Consider the following 7,837-nt stretch of genomic DNA (forward strand, 5'->3'; position numbering starts at 1 on the left):
TTCCTGCAGTATTTCTGCAGGTGTTTTGGTCACTGCTATTATTTGTAATATATTATATTATTTGTAATCAGCACAAATTATCTGTCCCCATATGATCAAATCCACCATCCCCCCTGATTTTTTTTTTTACAACTTGAGTACTGGTGGTCACCCTTGATAATTTGGGCAGGTAACGTTAACGTTAGTTAGTGGTGATACACAACTATTGTATATGCTGCATGATTAGGTCGTTTTTCGCAACGAAGAGATACAATTTCAACATGTCCAAGCATCCCGAATCATACCCACGTTAATGACGTTTATGATGAACCAATCCGTTTGTAAATCCGTCAAGATTTCAGCAAGTTTTGAGTATTTTTGTCTGTACAGACCACTCACCCTCCAACAGCAACAACTATAGCGCACGCATGCGCATCAGAGAGTCTCCTGTGGCAAGATGGCCGCGGGTGAACGACGCTGGAGACTCCGCCGTGAGTCATCTAGCCTTTATATATGTCTATGGTTCAGTCACCCCTTCTGAACAATGGCGGACGCTCTGGCTGGCAGTTAGTTGTGGGCGCGGTTTCAGCAGCGGAGGCCGACCTATGGAAATTGCTCCTATGGTGACGTCACCATAGGAGCAGATTCTGAACGGCTCATAGAAGTCACATGACACTGGAAGGATCCTCCGGACGGGGTGAACAGACACTGCAGAATTTGGTTGCTTTTCATCTTCTCTGTGTTGGCAGGCTGAGGGGAGACCACTTTATATATGTTAATGCAAGAGAAAACACAAGATAAAATTGACGTTTCACATTCTTAAAAAAATGTAGTTCTTCAGAGGTCCCCATTTTTATACTTGTCAAGAATTGTTTTCTTGTATGTGTTTCTAAACTGTACAGTTAGTGCTTCGTTTGATTTCTTCATCAAGACCATTCCCCAAAGTTTCCCAACAGACTGATATGCACATGCTTTTAAGAGCAGGACGTACACAACGCTGTTTAAAATTTAGTTTTTCTTCTTAGACTATATTTTCCTTCTTTATCTTGAAACATTTTTTTGAATGTTTTCAGGCAGTGCATTATTTCTTGCTTTGAACATTATTATTGGTGTTCTAATTTGTGTTCCATGTGTCCCTTGTTTAAATTTCAGCACCTGCCCCTCCAAAGGTCTCTGAGAACTCCCACTCCCCCACGTACCAGTGGACGACGGCCCGCTTGGTGAACATCAGGTGGAACTTGTGGTCGAATAACCAATCAACCAATCACCTCATCACCACCGTGCAGCAGGGCATGTACCTGAGGGTCGCACTTCCCCGTCTGGTTGGCCGGCTGGAAGCAGACGTTGGTGATGTCCACTACACTCAGCTGCTCATGGTGAGCCTTCTCCTCCGAGATGACGGGGCGTAGGTGGCCAGAGGGAAGTGGATCTGGGGATACGGCACCAGGTTGAGTTCTTTTATTAAAAGCCTTTTGCTGCGTCTGAAATTGCATACTTCCACCCTAATGAGTATGCAAGATTTTTTAGTGCGTCTGAAACATTAGAACGTCCTCAATAGTATGTACTATCCATACTTATTCTGGAGAAATGTATTAGTGTGGATTGATGGACACTAGCTAAGCAGAAACTTCCCACAATGCAATGCAGCGGCGTTTGGTTGCTAAGTGATACGTAAATGTCATAAGTATAATAATATTCATATATAATATTCATATATAATGTCGTCTTGTTTGGGCCAGGATAAACGGGAAATAGCGGTGCTGTTACCATGGTAACAAAAACAGCAGCAGCTGCTGTTTTTGTTACCATGGTAACAGCAGCAGTAGCAGCTGCTGCTGCTGTGACACGTCACTTCCTTCCAACGGCAGAAAGTGACGTGTTTGCTCTGAATAGTACGTCCGAATTAATTGCATACTACTGATATTTACTCAAAAGTGTGCCGAACTTAAGTATACTTTTTAGTATATACTGTTTAGCATGGCATTTTGGACGCACCGTTGGTGTCACTTTTGATAGTGAGTTTAAATTTGATAGACAGATTGGTTCTGTAGTCAAAGGTGCTTTTTTCTCAGCTAAGGCTCCTGGCCAAAGTTAAGCCCTACCTGTCTCCTAAAGACGGAGAGGGTCATTCACGCCGAAAAGCTGTAGGCCAGTGCTCTTCATTCCTGGTCCTCGAGAGCCGCTCTGCTGCATATCTTAGATGTTTCCCTGCTCCAGTAAACCCTGATACAGATGACTGTGTCACCAACAGAACTGTGCAGACCTGGAGGAAAGATTGGTGATGACCACTAATTAGAATCAGGTGTGTTGATGCAGGGAACATCAAAAACATGCAGGACAGCGGCTCTCGAGGACCAGGAATGAGGACCACTGATGTAGGCTGAAGCCGTAGTTTCGCCACAGACTGATATGCACATGCTTTTAAGAGCAGTACGTACACAATGCTGTTTAAAATTTAGTTTTCTTCGTAGCCTACTATAACCTCTATTTTCTTTCAACGATATAAACGACCAATGGGAAATTTTTCTACAAAACGGCAAGATATAAATCTACACTTTCTACACAGAATGGAGAAAACACAATAGGTTTTGAAATATCTAGCTCCCATTGGTCGTTTATATCGTTGAAAGAAAATAGAGGTTATAGTAGGCTACGTGAAAAGGAGTTCTTTGTATCTGCACTTGATTGCTCTTCCAGAAGACCCGGATGTCTGGCACAGTAAAATTGAAATTTAATTGCAAGAACTGAATTTGAATTGTGAGAACTGAATGTAGATTCAGTTTTTCGATGCAATGATTCAAATTAAACCATACAAATTCAAATTATGTGATTCAGATTCAGTTTTTTTTAATGCAATTATTCAAGTTGAGCAATTCAAATATAAATTATTCAAATTCAGTTTCTAGTGGCATATATTTCTGCCCATATTGTTTGTCTATTTTTACTATTTTAATGATCACCCTAGTACATTAGCGATTTTATTGTTTCTGCACATTGTATTGTTTCATTTTAATGTATCCTTTACAGCACTTTGGTCGACCTTGGTTGTTTATAAATGTGCAATATAAATAACATTGGAACTCCGTCAGGTCCACGTTGAAGGCTCCATCAAAGCTCAGGGAGACGGTGACGGAGGACACGATCGGGCTAATCTGTTCAGGTTGGTGTAGTTTGGACGCTCGATGTCCAGGTTCCTGCGGCAGATGTCGTAGATGAATGAATGAATGAATGGTCTTTATTTCGGTCTTAAGCCTTGTACAAGCCATTTTTACAAAATGAAAAAGTAAAATAAACATAGCTTTTGCTGAAAAGGTGTAGGCTGAAGCCTTAGCTTCTACCCTTTTTCTCTTGTGATCAGCTTAAATCTGAGACATTAGCATTAATCGGTGAAAAGAAACGATGCATAAAGAAGACAAAAAATAAATAAGATAAAATTGACATTTCACATTCTTAAAAAAAAATGTAGTTCTTTAGAGGCCCCCATTTTTATACGGCTTTTATACGGTGAGCAGGACGTACACAACGCTGTTTAAAATTGAGTTTTCTTCTTAGATTATATTTTCCTTCTTTATCTTGAAACATTTTTTTGAATGTTTTCAGGCAGTGCATTATTTCTTGCTTTGAACATTATTATTGCTGTTCTAATTTGTGTTCCATGTGTCCCTTTTTTAAATTTCAGCACCTGCCCCTCCAAAGGTCTCTGTGAGAACTCCCCCTCCTTCATCCAACCAACTGGATGCTGCGCTTGGTTTTGACGGTTGCTAGGGGCGGCTTTGACCTCTTTCGACACCTCGTCGCAGCAGGCCAAGTACACGAGGGTCGCACTTCACCGTCTGGTTGGCCGGCTGGAAGCAGGCGTTGGTGATGTCCACTACAATCAGCTGCTCATGGTGAGCCTTCTCCTCTGAGGTGATGGGTGTGAGAGCAGAGGTGAAACCTGTCTGGTCCAGGAGCAGGATACCTCCGACGCTGCGGCTGCGCTGGTCCAGTTACAGGCTCAGATGGAGGAGCAACACAACGACTCCCTCCGAGAGAAAACAGCTCTGAGAGCCGAGCTGGAGCTCCTGAAGGAGCTGCTGAGCTCCCAGAAGTCCCAGGAGGAGGAGGACAAGGCCGGCCTGCAGGCAGAGCTGCAGGAGAAGAGCCAGCTGCCGGCAGACGCCTCCAGCAGAGTCCTGGAGCTGGAAGTGGACGCCACCGCCCAGCGGACCAGAGCCCAGCAGACGGAGGCCTGCCTGGCCCAGAGGGAGGAGGCAGCCGGCCAGGTGAGGGCCGCCCTGGCCCAGAGTAGGAATGGGCGATTGTGGCAGGGTGGAGGAGCAGCCACTCAGCTGATTGGGCACAGGTGTGCCCAAACAACCTCTCCACCCTACCTGGTTACTTGAGCAGCGGCTGCATACCAGCCGAAAGGTCTCTGCTGGGAGGAAGCTGCTGAGTCTGGCACGTGTGTCTTGGGTGCAAATAAACGTTTCCTGCACGAAACCCTGTGTCCTCTGTCCTGTCGGGTGACCACCGTAGCACTAGCCTTGCTACAGCGATATTTTACCATTCATGATATACCGTCAAAATTCCCCACGGTAAGAATTTGTCATCTCGTGGTAAAAACGATAAATTCCCATTGACGTTTTTGTGTAAAGCCGGATTTATGGTTCTGCGTTAAATCGACGCACAACGTGCGTGAAGGAAGGAAGGAAATGAGCCAGAAAGAAGGATAAATTCCTGTTGACGTTTTTATGTAACAAACATGGCGGAAGGCGGATCTGTGAGCGAGGAGCTTGAGTTATTCCAGTTTAGCAGTACAGCTGTAACTCTTTTAATTGGTTTTTATTAATTCAATTTAATTGGTGTAGTTTAGTAGTATTTAGTATTCTTTTAGAGCAGTGTTTTGGGGGCTCCAAAGACTGAATGTGGTGATAGATTTATAGTTACAAAGGTGGAGTTGAATTGATATTTTTTTTTTTTTATCATTATCGGGATAAATGCCAGCAATTGTGATTTTTTTTTTTTTTTTTTTAAGTCCATACCGCCCATCCCTGGCCCAGAGGGAGGAGGCAGGCGGCCAGGTGAGGGCCGCCCCGGCCCGACTGAAGCATGAGATGGAGCAGGAGGAGATGGAGAAGCTTGGCCACATGCAGCAGCATCACAGAGCCGTCCTCAGCGTGAAGCAGGCCGTCGTTGATGCCGAGAAGGTGCTGGTGGGCGAGACGCAGCGGTGGAGGGAGGAGAAGTCCTGCCTGCTGGGGATGATGTCCGCCCTGCGGGAGGATCTGCACGGGAAGAAGGTGGAGATGGTGGAGTCGCTGGAGAGTCTGGTCCTTGTGGTCCAGGATCTGGAAGAGCAGCTGGAGAACATGAACAAACCCAAACCACAGAAGAAGTCTGTCTTCAGGAGGTTCCTGCAGATCTTCAGGGAGAGACTATGAGAGACTCATAGACGAGCCTGTTCGTGTGTGTGTCTCCTGAGATGGAGAAAAACTATAAATGATAAGATTAAACCTTTAATATCATTCAAGTCTCTTTATTTCTTTTCTTTGTTCATTTTGTAGGTTGACTTTTGGGAGGGAAGGTTGCTTTTATTTCTTAATACACATGTTTTGGGCTTTTTCTTAAATCTACTAGTTACTGTGAATACTTTCACATGATGTACTGTACTCATACATATGTGAAGTTGTAAATTATTTCTTAATTGTTGCACCTTATCATTTCAGGTATTTTTTGTTATAATTAAACAGCAGAATCTAATTTTTTTTCTACAATTAGTGGGAACAAGAAAACTGAAAACGTGGTCATGAAGGAGCTATTGTAGGTTTAATTACTTAAAACTATTTTCATCTGGACAAACTCTGGTCTTTAGTGTATTTAGTTTGTGTAGTTAGATATTTTCACTTAGAAGTCACTCGTTCTTGAATGTGAAGAGAAGCAAGAAAGTGTATATGCAGTATGTTTGCTTTTTATAATTGGGACTTTAGTCAACATCTCTACTTTAACAAGGATATAAACATAAATCATGGTCGACATTATCTCCCATGGTGTTCTATAGTACAAATATGTGATACGTGTATTTCAGACCACTTCCCTGTAATATTTACATTTTCAGTTCTTTCTCCTGCAGCCAAATGTTATCTGGACACGTTTCCATCTCGTCTAAAACAGGTTTTTCCATCAGTAGGCCCTCGTCTCCTCTTGTTTGAACAGTTGTCTTGGTTCAGTATCTGTTCCAACAGTTTTTAAGGAGGCTGTTGTGAGGCCTAATCTCTATCTCCAGACCAGTGTCTCGTTTACCTTTTTTGTCCAAAGTCTAGGTTGTTTTGACCCAGTTGCTCTCTTTTTTTGGAGAAATCTAATTTTTGAGAAATTACAATCAGGATTCAGACCCTGTCACAGGCCTGAATCTGCGCTATTGAAGGTCCAGAACAGTGATCTAACTTCAAATTGTTGGAGAAAATGCGGGGAGCAGATAGCAACACCACAGTCATGTATTTTGGTCATGTATAGTTACTGTATAAGTGAATTTTGGGAAAACTAAGAGAATTGGAGAATATTTTTGGTGTTTCTTTTGATAAAAATCCACTGGTGTTATTACATCGAAAAACACCCGAAGAAATTAAGAGGAAAGAACTCACTTGTTTTTAGTTTTAAGAGTAGCATTAATTAAACAAATTACAAGAAATTGCTTAAAGGATGATAATTTAATTCTAAATGGAAGGATCTTGTAAATGACATATATGGAATGGAAAAAATAACAATGAGACTTAGAAAACAATTTGAGATTTTTGAAGAAAGATGGGAAAAATGTGTGTTACACAACAATAGCCCTAATGACCCATAACATGATTTTTGTGTATGTTTTGTCTCTGAATATGTCTATACTTCTGTCCATGTAGTGTATATAAGGAATCCTCTCAATTAAATCTTATATGTATTGACAAAGTGATATATATGTATAATGTTTTTAATTTTGTTTTTGTCTTTTTTTTTTAATGTGTGTTTTGTTGTTTATTTTATTCTGTTGTCCTTTTATTTTCTAAAAAATGCAAATAAAAGAAAAGAAGTTCCAGAACAACGTCCTCCTGTCCCTGGATGCTGGTAAACTGGCACCGATGACGACTCTGTCCTCCCGAAACATCTGGATCAGCATGTCGACCTACAGGGTCTTGTGTTTTATTATCATTATGATTACCGACTCCTCCTCGACCTCAACCCCTTTGACTTCTGGTGTCCCACAGGGACCCATTTTGGGCCCTGTCCTATTTTCATTATACATACTGGCATTAAGATCAATAATTTCCCACCAATTGTCTTTTCACCTGTATGCAGATGATGTGCAAATCTATCTGCCAATCAAACCAAGTTCATCAAATGCCCTGGAATCCATCCATAGATGCCTAGATGACATTAACTTACTTACTTTACTTAGGCCCATCGCTGCCAGTGGAGCATAGGCCACCGACGACTCTTCTCCATTTAACGTTTTGGGCTGTCCGTTCTGCCTCCCCCCAGCTGATTCCATGGCTCTTGAGTTCTGCCTCAGTGTCCCGTCTCCAGCTGTTTTTGGGCCGTCCTCTCCTTCTCTTCCCCTGGGGGTTCCAAGTCCGGGCCTGGCGTGTAGTAGTAGCTGCCGGTTTCCTCAGGGGGTGTCCGATCCATCCCCACTTTCGCATCAGTATTTGTTTCTCTACTGGCTCCTGTCTTCCTCTCTGCCACAGTTCCTCGTTTCTGATTTTGTCTGGCCACCTGATTCTGAAGATGCGCCCCAGACAGCAGTTGATGAAGGTTTGTATCTTCTGCAACGTCCTTTTTGTCCTTCTCCACGTCTCTGAACCATAGAGAAGGATGCTTTTCACGTTGGAATTGAAGA

Source organism: Cololabis saira, chromosome 16, assembly GCF_033807715.1.
Source record: "Cololabis saira isolate AMF1-May2022 chromosome 16, fColSai1.1, whole genome shotgun sequence".
Classification (NCBI taxonomy): domain Eukaryota; kingdom Metazoa; phylum Chordata; class Actinopteri; order Beloniformes; family Belonidae; genus Cololabis; species Cololabis saira.